Source organism: Eurosta solidaginis, chromosome 5, assembly GCF_040869045.1.
Source record: "Eurosta solidaginis isolate ZX-2024a chromosome 5, ASM4086904v1, whole genome shotgun sequence".
NCBI classification, from domain to species: Eukaryota; Metazoa; Arthropoda; class Insecta; order Diptera; family Tephritidae; genus Eurosta; species Eurosta solidaginis.
The window spans coordinates 141,066,691-141,085,019 of NC_090323.1; the positions used below are offsets into that span (position 1 = coordinate 141,066,691).

The window sequence follows — 18,329 nt, forward strand, 5'->3', positions numbered from 1 at the left end:
TAAGGTAGGTTCGATCAGCTGTTTTATCTGGTTATGGTTTTATGGTTATAAGTCCCCATTAATTGGCCTTTAATATTTATACGTTTTGCAACATTGTAAACTTTACCAAGTAGCGCAACTAACAGCTGATCGCCCAAAGTTTGCACACACACACAAACATCACTAATGGCCACATTACGGAAATCTTAGCGAAATTGAAGTTAAATTTTTAAACAGACATAAAATGTTATAATTTTGGAATATATAGCATCTAGGACACCTTAATTGCAGTAATTGAAAGAAAATGTTTGCTTATACTCAAGTATTTAATTATTTTTTCTAAATTTATCTTTAATATTGATGCAATTATTGATCCAGTGCAACTCTGGTCTTCCTACTGTTCTTCATTCCACTCCATTCGAGTGCCTATTTTCACGGCCTGCGAGTGCCTTCCACTCTATTCGCAACATAACCTCGAATTAAGCTGCCAAACTATATAGTAAACAATGTTTTGCAATTAATAACTCCAGCATAATTTTTCCTTACATCTAATAATAATGCAGGAATTTAATTACTGGCAGTTATCGTAATGTTAATGGTTATTTAAACCACAAAGCTAAAATTATAACAAAATAAAATACTATCAGCACATGCCAAAATTAATGAGAAATTGAAAATCGATGAAGCTAAATTGCAAAAGTAATCTTTGGAATAATCGTGCGTATATATATTATTATTTATTGTACCTTATACTTGTTGCTTAATGTGATCGGAAAACCAACAAAAAAATAGCTACATATATTCATATTTTAGTTTATTCATTATAGACAAATACCGATATCGCACCAAATCCATGTAGAATAGAACGGCTTTGAGTGTACTGACGAAATTTTTGGTAAGTTTTTATGGTAATAGTCTAGTTGAGGGGTCAACTGCTAATACGCTACCAAAAATATCGAGTGAGGTGTCAAAAGACGTGTATTAATCTAGGTAATAGTCTAGTTGAGGGGTCGACTGCTAATACGCTACCAAAAATATCGAGTGAGGTGTCAAAAGACGCGTATTAAGCTAGGTAATAGTCTAGTTGAGGGGTCGACTGCTAATACGCTACCAAAAATATCGAGTGAGGTGTCAAAAGACGCGTATTAATCTCGAGAACAATAATCCGAAGGCTGAAAAGAAAAATTTTATCTCTGTCCGGAGATATTTGCAGTTGCAGTTGGCGATTTCCATGTGGTTGTTGTTGTGTGTGTACCCACAAAAAAAATTGTCCATCACCGTGGGTCTTTTTTCGGGTTTTCGTTAATATCTTTTGAACGCGTTAAATTTTTATTTTCCGCCTTCGGACTATTAATACTGATGTGATGACGCGTCGTTTGACACCTCTCTCGATATTTTTGGTAGCGTATTAGCAGTCGACCCCTCAACTGGACTATTACCCTTCTTTTGGGTAAAGCTATACAGGCTGATAAATCTCAGCCGCCTAAGCCCATAAAAGGCAAATGTCGGGAATTCGATTTATTTGTTTCCTAACTCTCCATTTCATATAGCTGTTATTGTTGTAGCGATATGGACACTCCCCGAAGGCGTTGGGGAGTGTTGTCGATGTTGATGGCCCTTTGCCGGATGCAGATCCGGTACGTTCCGGTAACAAGCACCATTAACGCTCCAGCCCGACCATCTCGGGAACGATTTAGTATGACCACACGACACCTTCAAGGAAAGCCCGCCCTCCCATCCCCTACTTGGGGTCGCCAGAGCCTTGGCTGTTAAAGTAACATGATTCGCCACTGGTAGGTGAGGTTGACAATTGGGTTGTAGAAGCTATATTTTGCGCTGGCAACACCTTGAAAGGGTTGCGCTACACAACCCCTTGAATCAATTTGGTATTTTAGTGGCCTCTTACGACAGGCATACCTGCCGCATGTATATTCTAAGCCCACTAACCCGCTGTTGATGTTGTTGAGTTAACAGTGCTTCACCTCATTCAATAGGTGCGACCACTCACAAATTGTCGTCAGATTGCTCTAACGATAGTCCAAGGAAACTAGTGTAGGGTTCTTATATTCAATTTGTTTATTGTTTATACTAAGTTATATTTATTCTACTTTAATATTTATTACTTAAAAATTTTGTTATTGTAAATGTAAAAAAATATTTAATTTTCAGTTTTGATTTTTCTGTTTTCCAAAAATTTTCTGGTTTGAGAATTATGCAATTTTTCATGATGGAAATCATACGTTCTAGTTTTTATAATAAAATATATTAAATAAAACCAACACCTATCTTACTTAACTGGATAACTATAATTGGCGATCTCTGCCAACATATACAAGATTGACGAGCAGTAAGACCACCTGCACATAATCAAGCTAAATGAAGAGAAGGTCACTAATGGACAACATAGAAGTCGCGTAAATAAACTAGATGGAAAAATAAGAATAAACTAGATATCATCAGAATCGAATTTAAAAAAAAAAAAAACAAGAAAAAGTGTGCAGCCTGTTTGCAGTTTCAAACAAATTGTGTCTTACAACTTACGCCACCACCATCAACATCACTTATTGCTAAGGGTTGATTTAAATATATATTAAAACAGGCAGGACAACAACTACACCAATAGCAGAACTAAAACCAACTATCTATCCCAGGGAGATCTGATCTATCTCAACAATCAATTTTGTTAACAATTAATTAACCTCACAATTTAGATAATAGCGTTAATACTAAAGTTTATGAATAAATAACAACAACAACAACAATAAGTGTCTACCAGCAAATACAACAACACTTATTTGAATGCCTCATACGAACTGCGACAGCTTTTGAAGAATTACCAGTGTATAGCCAGATTACAAAAGGATAATCGGAAATATGTTGGGTGAAAATACAAATACATTTCTTGTGTAAAATACAAATACTGGTGATAAAAAAAAGTGAGTGATTAATATTAATAATTTTATTGTACGTGGAGAATTCATTTATAGTAAACCAAATGCATTGGTATATATATTGTTGATTTTATAACTTGTTTATATACATATATGTCAGAAAGACATTTTAATTTTTTTTTTTAATATTGCATATACAGTGATGTGCAAATTAACATAACTTTGTCTATAATGCAGTGAACTATTTTGCTTTCTCCTTCTAAGGAATTTGCATCGAATTAGTTACCTATATTTAGTGAATTAGATCCAATTTTGAAAAAGTTTAAAGCAACATAACATACGCCCTCTTTCGTTTATATTTCCTTTGACGTCACACATAAATAATGTATTTTGTTCATTAGCGTTAGTTTGGTGGTTTGATAGTCCAATAGAAGACAAGGTTGTTCTATTCGTATTTATATTTAAATATGGTTTAAATTCAGTCGTCTGAAAGTTATGTGAATTTTCGGAGATAATTGCCAATCTATATTTAAATAGATTATTTGAAATTGTACCTTAGATACTAAGTCTTGCGTAAATAGGAAAGTTCAATTTGCACATCATTGAAATTTTTGATACAATTTTATTTATTAATTTTTTTTTTGTTCTTACTTTTAACCCAGTAAATTTCTAGGGCTAAACATTTAAAATTGTAAACTCCCTCTTTGACTAATTGAATATACATATATATCATATATATAACATGTTTCGTTTACCACAACAGAATATACAAGCACCTACACTTTCTAATAGTTTAAATGATTCATTAATAAATATACCAAATGACACTTTTCAACAAAATAATACAATTTCAGATACAAAAGTTCAAAATTCGGTTGTTGAAAATTTAGTTAAAACCACTTCTTTAATGTGTGAAAATTTTCAGAAACTTTCTTTGGAGTTAGCTGAAATTAAAACGGAAATGTATCGAAATCAGTCTAGGTCGCGATCTAATTCTAGGAACAATTTTAGAAATTCTTTTAGGCGTCGTTCTAACTCGCGTAATAATCCAAATTGGTTGTGTAGATTCCACTACAAATTTGGAAATAACGCTCGTAGCTGTGAACAACCTTGTTCTTACAATAAAAATAAAGATTCAACAAACTAAATTCTTCCGTTGTGCAGCGACGAACAAAGGAAATTTAGAAGTTTCGACACGTCGCTTTTTTATTTTTGATAGAGAAAACTAAATTTTTTAATTGATAGTGGAGCAGAAATTTCGGTATTACCCGCGTCTAAATTTCCTCATACGAAACGTTCAGACATAATTCTCACTGCAGCTAATGGCTCAACAATTGCCACCTACGGGAAAAGGCTTTTAAATGTAAATTTGGGTTTAAGACTTGAATTTCCTTTTACGTTTTTGATAGCTGATATAGCTAAACCGATAATTGGGGCCGATTTTCTTTGCAAATATGGTCTATAGATCGACATTAAGCATAAACGTTTAGTAGATCCTTTATCAAATCTTTCGGTTCGGATATCCAATTACCTAAACTATTTGCGGTTGACAATAAATTTACAAAATTATTAAGAGTTTCCGTCACTTATTGCGGATCCAGACTACAAAACCTGTTAATCATGCAACGGTACATCGACTTGTAACGTAAGGAAGCCTTCCATTTTCTAAGCCTAGGCGCTTAGATCCGGTTAAATACAAAGTCGCTAAAACGGAATTTGATTTTTTAGTAAAAACAGGCATTTGTCGGCCTTCAAATTTTTCAGTAGCATCTCCACTTCACTTAGTACCTAAAAAAGAGTTGAATGATTGGCGTCCTTGCTGTGATTTTAGGAGATTAAATATTGTAACTGTGCCGGATCGTTATCCTTTACCACACATACAAGATTTTAATATGAATCTTCGTAATAAAAATATATTTTCGAAATTAGACTTGGTTAGAGCATATCACCAAATTCCTATGACTGAGGAAGACATTTATAAAACTGCGATTACAACTCCTTTCGGTATGTTTGAATTCATGCGAATGCCCTTCGGACTTAGAAATTCTGCACAAACTTTCCAAAGATTCATTAACGAAATAGTCAGTGACTTAGGTTTTTTATATTCTTATATCGACGACTTACTTATTGCAAGTAAAGACGAAGAACAACATTTAAAACATTTGCGTATACTTTTTCAACGCCTTTCAGAGTACGGTTTAAACATTAAACCAAGTAAATGTTCTTTTGGTGTATCAAATATAGACTTTTTAGGACATAATATTTCTGGTACAGGTATTCGACCTTCTGACGAAAAGGTAGCAGCTATTCGCAATTTCGAACGTCCGAAATCAGTTAAGCAAGCCCAAAAACGTATAGGCATGGTAAACTATTACCATAGATATATTCCAAAATTAGCAGAATTTACGAACAAAATTTATGATCTAATTAACAGAACAAGTAAGAAACGTGACAAAACTTTAATATGAGACGATATATCGAGTGAAGCTTTTGAATTCATTAGATAAATTTGCATCTACGACATTGTTAAATCATTTTAACAAAGATGCCAAATTATCTTTAACAGTAGATGCATCTAATACGGCTATTGGTGGTGTTATACAACAAACGTATAATAACAAAATTGAACCTCTTGCATTCTTTTCTAAAAAACTTTCTCCAACCGAAATTAAGTACAGCGCATTTGATAGGGAATTATTGGCAATTTATTTAAATATAAAACATTTTCGATATCTTTTGGAAGGACGACAATTTACAGTTTTTACGGACCACAAACCTTTAACTACAGCTTTAAATTCAAAAACAGAACGGAGTCCCAGACAAACGAGATATTTGGAGTTTATAGCACAATTTACTGATGACATACAATACATTAAAGGAGAATCCAATATTGTAGCAGATACGCTATCTAGAGCTTTCGAGGTTAATGCAATACACAATACAGAGCTGAATTTCAAAATTTTACAAAGCGAACAACAAAATGACAGTTTATTTAAACGAACTAATATCTAAAATACAATTTTTAAATTTGAAGTTAATTAATATACCTGTATTAAATTTCAATATTTGGTGTGAAGTTTCTGGAGATACACCTAGACCATTTGTACCGAGTAAATTACGGAAGACGGTATTTGACATGCTGCATGGAATTGCAAATCCTGGTACAAGAGCTACACGACGGCTCATAGTTAAAAATATTATTGGCCTAATATGAATAAGGATATTAATGTTTGGTCAAAAGAGTGTCTTAATTGTCAGAAGTCTAAAGTTTATCGTCATACAAAATCCCCTGTTGTCAAATGTCAAATTCCCAAAAATAGATTTGAGCACATCCATTTAGATATAGTTGGACCATTACCTATTTCAAAAGGACATCGCTATATTTTAACGATTTATGAAAGATTTACTCGTTGGCCTGAGGCATATGCATTAAGAGATATTTCAGCATCTACAATTGCAAATAAGTTTTTTAGAGAATATATTTCTCGGTTTGGAGTTCCGTTAAAGATAACAACTGATCAGGGTAGCCAATTTACATCGAAATTATTTTCAGAGTTGACTAAATTACTTGGTAGTCACCAAATAACAACATCCGCATATCACCCCCAAGGAAATGGTATGGTTGAAAGGTTCCATAGGCAATTAAAAGCTTCTATAACGGCTAGAGAGGACACAAATAATTGGTATGACGAGTTACCTGTCATATTACTTGGTTTGCGATCTATTTACAAAGAAGATATTTCGGCTACACAAGCGGAAATGGTTTTTGGCCAGAATTTACGTTTACCCGGGGAACTTGTTGTTCCATCAGCTGGGAATAGTTCATCAACTGAAATTTTGAGTAGTTTACGTGAACATTTTCGGAATATTAAATCTAATTTAAATCATCATAAAAATGTTGATACCGGAATTTATGTTCCTAAAGATCTACAAACTTGTAAATTTGTTTTTGTTCGCGTTTTAAATAAACATTCGTTGCAACAACCATATGAAGGACCTTTCAGAGTTGTTGAAAAGGATAAGAAATATTTTAAACTTGAAATTAATGAAAAATTAAAACTATTCCTATAGATAGGTTAAAACCAGCGATTATTGAAACAACGTACACAAACAATACCACTAATAATACACATAAAAAGAGAGTAACATTTAATTTGTTTGATATTAATTTTTCGTGAAGGGGGAGTACTGTAGGGTTCTTATATTCAATTTGTTTATTGTTTATACTAAGTTATATTTATTCTACTTTAATATTTATTACTTAAAATTTTTGTTATGTAAATGTAAAAAAATATTTAATTTTCAGTTTTGATTTTTCTGTTTTCCAAAAATTTTCTGGTTTGAGAATTATTCAATTTTTCATGATGGAAATCATACGTTCTAGTTTTTATAATAAAATATATTAAATAAAACCAACACCTATCTTACTTAACTGGATAACTATAACTAGCAGTTTCATCAGGTATCGCATGCAGGACATACAATACGCTATCGGAGTTGATTCTCAACAAGTAAGACTTACAGAATCCAGAACGAAGTTGGCCAAAGTAACTCGGGTACCCCTTGGTGGGCTGCTTTCCTCTTCTGCAAGGGTTGGATAGTGTTTAGATATTGATAACACGTTTCACAAGACGCTACCTCTCAAATGTGTTTACCGATTATGTGGATCACACTGCTGCGTAGGCAGGTTCGAGCTTGGAGACGAGCAGTTGTTTGCTGGGATCTCTTGGTTTGTGACATTACAGCAAAACATGTGCAGCATTTCATTCTGATTTTTTATGTTGAGCTCTTTTGTTTAGGTTAGTTTAATTTATGCGGTCTATGATCAATGATCTTACATATTAGGTAAAAACATATCAGCACTAAGTACTTGGTACAGAAAACTAAGCGGGTTAGGGGGTCAGACTATACCCGCGGTAGGTATGCCTGTCTAGGCGACTAAAATACCAGATTCAAGGGGTTGTGTAGCGCAATCCTTTCAGGTTGCCAGCGCAATACATAGCTTCTCCAAACCCATTTGTCAACTTCACCTATCCGTGGCGAATCCTGTTTCATTAACAGCCGAGGCTCTGACGACCCCGAACTCCTCATGGATCTATGGGGTGGGAGGGCGTTATGGCCAAGAAGGTCGCATGTGGTCATAACAAATCGTTCCCGAGATGGTCGGGCTTGGTACCGGAACGTACCGGATCTGCATCCGGCAAAGGACCATCAACATCGATAACACTTCCCAAAAAAAAAGGCCTTCGGGGAGCGTCCTTATCGCTGCAACAACAACAACAAAAAACTTAAAAACTGCATAGAAACGAAAATATAAAAGTAAAAGTAACATGCAAAAATTTCATAAAATTTTTTAATCAATGGATGACTTAAAGGCATCTCTTGACGTGGAAAAATCAATATTTTGACTCTTTGAGAGCTAATTAAATTCTGATCGCAAAAAACAAAAAAAAAAAACGTAAAAGAGTGCAACGGCATTTGTTAGTTACATTAAACGATAATTCTCCCAAGGAGAGCTAGATAGTCAAAAGAAGGCATTCCAAGACAGGTCTCAGTGCAGCATTTTAACAGGGCTGTAGCCTTACCCCAAGAGGGCTGCGAGGCTTAGAATATACCCGCGGCAGGTATGCCTATCATATTGCCATCGCAATTTATAGCTACTCCAGCCCTATTGTCAACCTCAACTACCTGTGGCGAATCCTGTTTCCTTAGCAGCCGAAGCTATGTTCCTTATTGAAATAAGGTGTGGGGGCGGGATGACCTAGAAGTTCAATGTAGTCATAATAAATCTTTCCCGAGATGGTCAGGCTTGTACCTTAATGGTGCTTGTTACAGTAACTAACCAGATCTATATATAGCAAAGGACCATCAACATCGATAACACTTCCCAAAAAAAATGTATGTTGATCAGGCCAGGCGATTAAACTGGCCCGACCCTTAGCAGATGAGAGCACTGCCAATTGCTCAGTAAATTGTTGGCAGCGTTCTTATGGAAACTTGCAGTTTCACATCGCAATTGAAAAGATGGTTGGTGTCATGTTAGGACACGGTGCAAGAAGGACATACATTACGTATGTCGGGACTGAGTCTGGATAGGTAAAAGTTTAACATGTTACCGTATGAGCTGGAGTGACGCGCGTCTTCCTCAGGAGGTTGACTTCCTCTATTGCGATTTCAGGGTATTTGCCTTTAGGAATGGGGTTCTCAAAGCAAATCGTGGCATAGAGGTCCGGCGCCTTTTTTTTGGATATCACTGAGGACCTCTTTGTACTTTTCTTCTACATATGGCTGGAATCTCAGGTGTGTAGTAATTACCTTATTACCTGGTGTATCGAATTTGGCTTTATATCTACGAAATGAGTGGCGGTTACAATTTTTAAGTACTTTTTATATGGCTTTTCGTTAACCTCGTATTTTAAAACGCGTGTGTATTACTCGGCTGCTTCTTTTTTAAATTGATTTTCCCTTTCGGTAAAATTGGCGGCCACCGTGGTGTGATGGTAGCGTGCTCCGCCTACCACACCGGATGCCCTGGGTTCAAACCCCGGGCAAAGCAACATCAAAAATTTTAGAAATAAGGTTTTTCAATTAGAAGAAAATTTTTCTAAGCGGGGTCGCCCCTCGGCAGTGTTTGGCAAGCGCTCCGGGTGTATTTCTGCCATGAAAAGCTCTCAGTGAAAATTCATCTGCCTTGCAGATGCCGTTCGGAGTCGGCATAAAATCATGTAGGTCCCGTCCGGCCAATTTGTAGGGGAAATCAAGAGGAGCACGACGCAAATTGGAAGAGAAGCTCGGCCTTAGATCTCTTCGGAGGTTATCGCGCCTTATATTTATTTTTTTTTTTTTAAATCGGCGCTCGTTACGAGACTTTAGTGCTGCCAAGTTATACATACGCCCGTCCACTTTGTGTGGAGCTGCCAGATTATTTAGTACATTTTGTATAAAATACTTAAAGGAGACACATACTTCTCTATTTTCTTAATCTACTACAGCTCGGCCAATCTGACTTTCATGATCGACTCGATCATATAATACAAAATAAATGCTTACTACTAGCTACTAGTTTGTGCCGTCTTTACTCTCATTTCTGTAGCGCCCTTTTTCTCTTTGCTCTTCCAATTTTTTATGTTACATGCTTATATAATACCATCGTAGGGTATTTGGGTAATTTGACCATTTTCAATATCCCTTGTCACGTAACGGTCATTCGGGAGTTTTTTATGAACCACATATGGTCCCTTAAATTTGGGCAAAAGTTTTTTGTTGACACCAACTGTGGTGTCGATATTTTTTATCACTACAAAGTCCCCTTTTCTGAAGGCGCTCACTCCTGGCTTTTTTTGTTCACTTCGGCTTAAGTTGTAATCCTGAAGTTTTTCTATATTCTTTTTGGCAATATCACGTAACGCGTCCAAATCCCTCCCCTCCGGGTCTGAATTGTATTTGTCTAGATATTCTGTAGGTTTATCAACAATTTCACCTCTTTGATTCACACCAAATAACGCTTCGCTTGGTGTTATGCCAGTAGATCTATTTACAGAATTATTTCGTGCGAATTCTATTTGACCAGTTGTGGGTCACTCAGCTTTGCTAGCATGCTTATAAGACTTCGGTTTACTCTCTCTACCTGTCCATTTGCTTGAGGGGAATGTGTGGCTACCTTTGCATGCGTAATGTTTTTGTTTTCAATGTATTCTTCAAAATCTTTCGACGTATAACAGCTACCTCTGTCTGAAATGCACCTGAGGGGCCTACTATAAAAAAAAAAAAATGTAAGGCGCGATAACATCCGAAGAGATTTTAGGCCGAGCTTCTCTTCCAATTTGCGTCGTGATCCTTTTTTAATTTTTCCTACAAATTGGCGGGACGGGACCTACTTGTTTTATGCCGACTCCGAACGGCATCTGCGAGGCAGATGAGTTTTCACTGAGAGCTTTTCATGGCAGAAATACACTCGGAGTGTTTGCCAAACACTGCCGAGGGGCGACCCCGCTTAGAAAAATTTTCTTCTAATTGAAAAACCTTATTTCTAAAATTTTGATGTTGCTTTGTCCGGGGTGTGAACCCAGGGCATTCGGTGTGGTAGGCGGAGCACGCTACAATCACACCCCGGTGGCCGCCTATAGTATTATATACTGGGTATAATTTGACGTATTTCGTAAAAGCATCAATTATAACTAGGATATGTTTTCTCTTCGACTGTATGGATGAAAGTGGGCCTAAGTGATCTAGGTGTATTGTGTGGAAAGGCTTAGGATGTTTTGGAATGATGTGTAATGTTTTGGCATTCGGCCTATTGGGCGTGGAGTACATAATGCATTTAATGCAATTTTGCTTAAATTTGTTGATTTTGTTTCTCATATCTGGAAACCAATAATTCGCTTTTAATTTTTTGTAACACTTTTTTACACCCTGGTGTCCTAGCTGCTATTGGGCATTTCTAATAATTTCGCTTTCAAGCTCACTTGGGACATATAGTTGCGAAATATCATTACTCTTCCTGAACACTACACCATTTTCCATGACAAAGTTTTCCAAGTCTTCATTGTCTAGTTTGGTTTTAAGGCTTAATATATTTTGAGCTCTGGATTGCAAAATTTGAAGCTGGAAGTCTAGGTTTTCACTGTCTATCATTGCAATTAAGTTCTCGCAGTCGAGATCGTTTCTGCTTAGCGCGTCAACGTGTGGCATTTTTGTGCCTGCCCTATGGGATATTGAGTAATTAAAATTTTCCAATTCCAACGCCCATCTTGCTATTCGACTATTTATTGATTTTTTGTTGAGAGTGAGTGTTAAGGAGTTACAATCGGTTAATATTTTGAATTGTATTCCCTCAAGGTATACTCTAAATCGGCGTAACGCATAAATTATAGCTAGTGTTTCTAACTCAAAACTGTGGTATCTACTTTCCGCTTCAGAAGTTCTTTTTGAAAAGTATGCTATGGGATGTAATTTTCCGTCCTCCTGTTTTTGCAAAAGAATTGCACCAAAACCATGTGCGCTTGCATCACAGTGTAGCTCTGTTTCTTTCCCGTGGACTTGATACTAGCTTTTCTTTTAGAGTTTGAAAGCCTGCTACAAATTCGTTAGGAAAATTGTATTTTCTGTTTCTTTTAAGTAAATCGTATAAGGGACGTGCTATAATTGAGAACGATTTAACAAACTTTCTAAAATATGAGCATAATCCAACAAATGATTGTAGTTCCCGGTAATTTTGTGGAGTCGGATAGCTCGTTACTGCTTTAATGTGCGATTCAGATGGTCGTATACCACTTTTTGATACCTGATAGCCTAAGTATTATATTTCGTGGTATGCAAATTTAAATTTGCTAAATTTTATCTGAAGGCCATAGTTTGCTAAAGTGTCTAACACTTTTCTAACTAAGTTATAGTGGTCATCTAAAGTTTTGTTTCCAATAATAATATCATCCATATACACCATAATTTCATTTCTTTCAATGAAGTCTTTTAAAATTTTCGTGATAAATCTTTGAAAAATTGTTGGTCCATTTTTTAATCCAAATGGCATTCTTAGAAACTCATATTGGCCATTCGGAACTACAAATGAAGTGTACCTTATCGACTTTTCCTCCATCTTTATTTGAAAAAATCCTGATTTTAGATCTAATAGTGTGAATATTTTGTTATCACCGAGGTACTCTAAGCAATCTTCTATTAATGGGAGTGGATAATTATCTCTAACAATAGATTTGTTCAAACTTCTATAGTCAATGCACATTCTTGTTTCACCTGATTTTTTCTTTGTGAGTACAATAGGGGATGCGTAAGGAGAATCACTGGGCCTTATAATCTGTTTCTGAAGTAATTCCTCTATAATACGATTCACCTCACTTTTTTCGGCAAACGAAAGTCGTCTCGGAGAACAGAAGGTTGGAATATTTGTCGTAAGTAGGATTTTGGCCTCATAGTCTATATTCGGAAGATGATCACTTTGTTTTTGAACGTAGGCATTTTTTATCATAAGCCTGAAGTTTTCTGCCCAAACTGAAGGTAACTGTGGGTTAATATTTATTGAATCGATTTCTTTTGTCTCATTTTCAATATTAAAAAATTCTTTGAATTCAATGTCTGTGCTCAAAGATGTTTTATCTGAGCGAAATTCTATGCTATTGTAATTACTATTTCCAATTGAAATGAGTTGAAACTGTTTTACGAATTCAGATGTTTCATTTTTATTTAAGTTATTCATTTCATTTTTCATATACAAGAAAATATTAAAAAGATTAAGAAAATCCCTTCCCAATAATAATGGGAAAGGCATATCGTTATCAAAAAGTATAAAGATTTCCAATATTCTTATGATATTGCGGAATTTAATTAAGACAAAAATGCGTCCTCGCGGCTTTATCATGGATCGTCCAATACTTCTAAATTGTGAAGCCCTTGGCTGAGCTATATTAAGAGTTCCGGAACCCGGAATGCATGAATGTTGTATGAAACTACATGGGCTGCCAGTACCGAGCAAAGAGAAAAATCTCACAAATTTAGGGGGTTCTTTTGGTTAAGACTAAAAGCGACACTTACCATTTCTCTAAACAGCACTCTGGTCGTCATCTTCCTCCACTGCTGCCACCGTCCTTAAAGGGCAATCTTTGTATTGGTGTGCTGTTTCACCACACTTGAAGCAGAAGCCTGGAGACCGTTTTTTCTCTTTGCAGTCCTTTGAAAAATGCTCGTATCGGGAACAATTACAGCACCTTATTGGGGATTCGGTTGGTGTTAAGGTTTCCCGATTTCTTCCGCTGTTGCTTATGAGTCTTTCGTATTGAGGCAATAGCTTCTTGTCTAAAGTTGCCACGCCACTGAATACCAAAATGCTTGTAGTTTTGTCTTTCAACCCGTCGATGATAAGTTCCACTAGCTCGTGCTCTACGATAGGGGCTGATTGTGCAAGCTCTTGCATTGATAAAACGTAATGCATCAAGCTTTCAGTTTTTTGCCAAGCGCGATTTTCCAGTTGATGGAAAATATCTTTGATACTTAGGCGTTTTTTGATTCGCTTATCAATTTATTTTTAAGTTCGAGCCACGAATTTGTATTTGTAATGCGTACAAAAATTTGCGCACTACCCTTAAGTAGTCGTTTAGCTACCAGCATTTTTGCTTCATCGCCACACGCGTATATACTTTTAGCGATTTCAAACTCTGCTAACCACTTTTCGATTTCTAATTTATCATCGCCGCTAAAACTTGGAAGAGTTTTTTCTATCTCACTAAAGTTGATTGGAAAACGACAAGCGGTGCTTGTTCTTCCAGCTTCTAATCTAGCGATTTCGGATTCCAGCTGTAATATTCTTAGGGGCCTTTGCAATTGTTCTTCAAGTTCCTCCAAATCATCGTTTGCAGTGGCAGAGTTATTTTGCGCCACGTTATTTGCATTGCTTGCAGCCGCTGTGTGGCGAATACTGTGAACATCGCGATTTGAGGTTATGTTTCCATAAGTCGGAGCGCTTTCTTGGTTGCGCAGTTCATGTTCTACGTCGCTGCGTGCTGCGGCGCCAGCATTGTCGACTGTCGGTGCTGTTGCACCTGCTGAATCGCCGTTATTTTGTCCGCCGTTACTCGAGGTGGATGGTGTTACCTCAAGTGGCACTTCTTCGTCCATGTTCTCATTACGTGATGATGCGCGAGTTGCTTTTTTGGCTCCGTAAATTGTTGCTGCTAACAGGCCACGTAATTGCGATAGTGTTGCTGTTTTTGGGAACTCCACATTCATTTCTGCCAGGGCAGCTTAAATTTGCCTCTTCTGCTTTGCTTCAGCCATCTTACAAAGTTATCGGTCTATTTTTATTTTCTGCGCGAAGGGTTCGTTGCACACCTGATGCTGTAGTAATTACCTTATTACCTGGTGTATCGAATTCAGCTTTGTAGCTACGAAATGAGTGGCGGTTACAATTTTTAAGTACTTTTTATTTAGCTTTTGGTTGACCTCGTATTTTAAAACGCGTGTGTATTACTCGGCTGCTTCTTTTTGAAATTGATTTTCCCTTTCGGTAAAATCGTCGCTCGTTACGAGACTTTAGTGCTGCCAAGTTATACATACGCTCGTCCACTTTGTGTGGAGCTGCCAGATTATTTAGTACATTTTGTATAAAATACTTAAAGGAGACACATACTTCTCTATTTTCCTAATCTACTACAGGTGCCGCATTTCCTAATAACGGAGATGACTTGAGTCCCTGGGAGGCGGGGCCTCTTGAATCAGATGTATGTTGTGATGCCCAGGTTTCTGGGGTTAGGTATTTTAATTCTCTCCCTTATGGGGAGTAGACAGTATATAAAACGAGGTTTCACTACAGATCTATAGACCATGATTTTGTACCTCCCACCTAAGTACTTGCAAGATTACCTCATGAGACCAACCTTCTCTGCAATTTCAGCAATTGTATAGTCAATGTGATACTCGAATTATATTCAATATGACTACCTGGATACTTAATAATTTTTACTTCTTCAATTGTTTCGTTCTCCTAGTAACTGACCTCGATAAGAGATTCGTCTTTTGTACATTTAGTTTGTTTAAACATAGCCACCTGTTCAAGGAGTCGAGATTTTCTTGCATCTAGTCATCGTATGCAGTCACGTTCTCTCGCTAGAGTTGCGGCCTCTGCTGGAAAGTGTGGCCGGATTTCTGGAAAGAATTCTTCCGGTGGGAATAAAACGAGCTGACGCGGATTCGATGACCTTGGGGGAAATCACGCTCTCCTTGTCGCGCATCAGTCTGGCAGCAAAGCGATTGTATATGTTTTGTAATCTTCCCACTTTCCATTTCATTTCATTTCATTTCATTTATTGACAAGATATTAGTACCATAAGATCTAAGATCTTTTATAGTACAACCAAGATGAATAACTCTTATAATAATAAAATAAGTCGAACTAATCTAGGTCAAATTTAATAACAAACTCAAATAAAGAATTAAAAATATAGTTAATATATAAATGAATAAATAAATTATTACACTTTGAGAATAACACGGTGGGAAGGCTCTCTTACATTGACTAATAATTGTAGATAGCGAAAACGCAGATACACTTACGTTAACTGAAATAAGTATAAATGATATTTTTAAAGTTGCTTTTATTAAGACTACCTCGAATAGGTGCTGGAATAGAGTTCCATATACGAATAGCACTGACAAAGAATAACCGGGCTGATGTTAAATAGTCAGGTTCCTCAGAACATTATATACCTTACTAACACATGATCGTTGCAAGTTAAAGTTGTATTGATAACGAAACTAAGATTGGTTACTTTGGGTACTAGTTTTAGGCCTTTGTCGACAAGGTATACAAGTGGTATATTTTGAAAATCTATTCGCTTTTTAGCTATAGGCAGCACATACGATTTATCGCTATTTAGGCATAATTCATTTTTCATCGCCCATTCAGAAATTGATGCTAGGTCGCTATTCGAGCATATACCCCCTGTGTCCTCATGATTCCCGGATAGATATAGCTGGATGTCGTTAGCATAGCATGCATGTGTACATTCTGGCACACATAGAAAATATCGTTAATAAAAATAATAGTAGCGGCCCCAAAATAGATCCTTGCGGTACACCGGTAAGTAATGGTTTTAGACCAGAAACTTCGGAGCCTATTTTGACACGCTGGGATCTACCCGTCAGATAGCTCCGCATGAGACGCGTTGCGGAATCCTTAAAACCAAAGTAATTGTTTAGCTTCATACAAAGCAAGTCATAATTCACCGTGCCAAACGCTTTCGGAAAGTCAAGTAAGCACAGTAAAGTCAGTTGATTTTTGTTGTTGTTGTTGTAGCGACAAGGTTACTTCCCGAAGGCTTTGGGGAGTGTTATCGATGTGATGGTCCTTTGCCGGATACAGATCCGGTACGCTCCGGTAACACAGCTCCATTAAGGTGCTAGCCCGACCATCTCGGACACGATTTATATGGTCACATTAAACCTTCAGATCATCCCTCCATCCCCACCCCCAAGTTCCATTAGGAGCTTGTGGTCGCCAGAGCCTCGTCTGTTAGTGAAACGGGATTCGCCGCTCGAAGGTGAGGTTGTTCGGACAGCAATATCTCGAAGACCTTTGAGTGAGTAGGCAAGATACTTATAGGCCGAAAATCACTGGGACAACACGCATACTTTCTTTTGGCGATGAGTCGAACCGTGGTCACTTTCCACCCATCAGGGAAGCATGAAATTTTGATACTGTGATTCAGAATATGGGTGAGAGTTGGCCAAATGTATGGTGCAATCTATTTCACAAACTTAATGGGTATGTTGTCTCCATCAATTGCATTCGAGCTTATATTGTAAATGCATCTAGCCACATCACATTCCGACACAGTTTTAAAATCAAAGATTCGATACACAAGCACGACAGAGGAAGTACAAGTGGGGGTACTAGTACTAACACAAGATGGGGAAACACGGCAAACAAATGCATTATTTAGGGAGTCAGGGCAGAGGGAACAATCGGAACTGTTACTTACATGTACACGAAGATTGAGTATCTCTTATTGCGCTTGATGATCATTGCTCGGACTTATCTGTTGAACCAAGGGCAAGATGGTTTACCATGATAGGCACGTACCGGAACATGAGCCGTATAAAGATATCACAGGATTTCGTTCAAGAATATTAATTTTTCATGTTCCGAGCTCAAACCCCAACAAACCGACCAGTTAATTGGAGCAATGTCATTTAATAGATTATTAACGTTCAGCATTCGGTAATCTGGGAAAAAGGACGGACTAGAAACTATATCGTTGTCATTAAACTTAATGTCAAGTGAACGGAAAATTAAGTCATGGTCCGAGACAAACGACATTTGATCAAACTTTAAAACAATTGACACATCAGACACAATGAAATAATCAAGAAGACTAAGACAGCAATTTTATCCGAACCTTGTGGGAACATACATGTTAACTACACCAAGACCAACACCGGATCTATCGTCTAACAAGCGGGTGCTATACACGTCATTACATAAAAGGTTAACATTAAAATCTCCACATATATTATAATAACGTAACGTATTCACTGACACCGCCTGATATTAACCGACTTCTAAGATACTTTCTACAATATATAGCTACTCCACCACACTTTTTATCCTTCCTATCCATCCTATACATTACATAGTCCTTTATGTCAAAATGGGCGTCCTTGACTTCAGGTCTAAACCAGGTTTCGGAGACGCAAATGACGTCAACACACGACGCACTATGGCGCCTTTTGATTTTTTCTTTGCAAAAATCATAACTTTTGACCTAATGAAGATTTTTAGAGATTTATTTTGCACCTGAAAGCTATTTATTCAAACTTTGGACAGTTTAAAATACAGGGTGCCAGAGAAGCAGGGTGCTTCACAATAATTCGGCAAGGTGGAAAAATTGTAGAAAAATACAAAAAAAAAAAAAAAAAATGTTAAAAACTGAAGGACAAACTTTGAAATTTTTT

The 18,329-nt window shown here is 36.8% G+C and overlaps 1 protein-coding gene across 1 annotated transcript in view; it reads left to right on the forward strand.

The window, feature by feature from the left end:
- Positions 1-463: 463 nt before the first annotated feature.
- ERR (estrogen-related receptor) overlaps positions 464-18,329 on the forward strand; it is a 65,500-nt gene continuing 47,634 nt past the window's right edge. The window contains exons 1-2 of the mRNA XM_067787380.1: positions 464-696; positions 793-874. The gene's annotated coding sequence lies outside the window, so the exon portion shown is untranslated. The remainder of the gene's footprint in view (positions 697-792; positions 875-18,329) is intronic.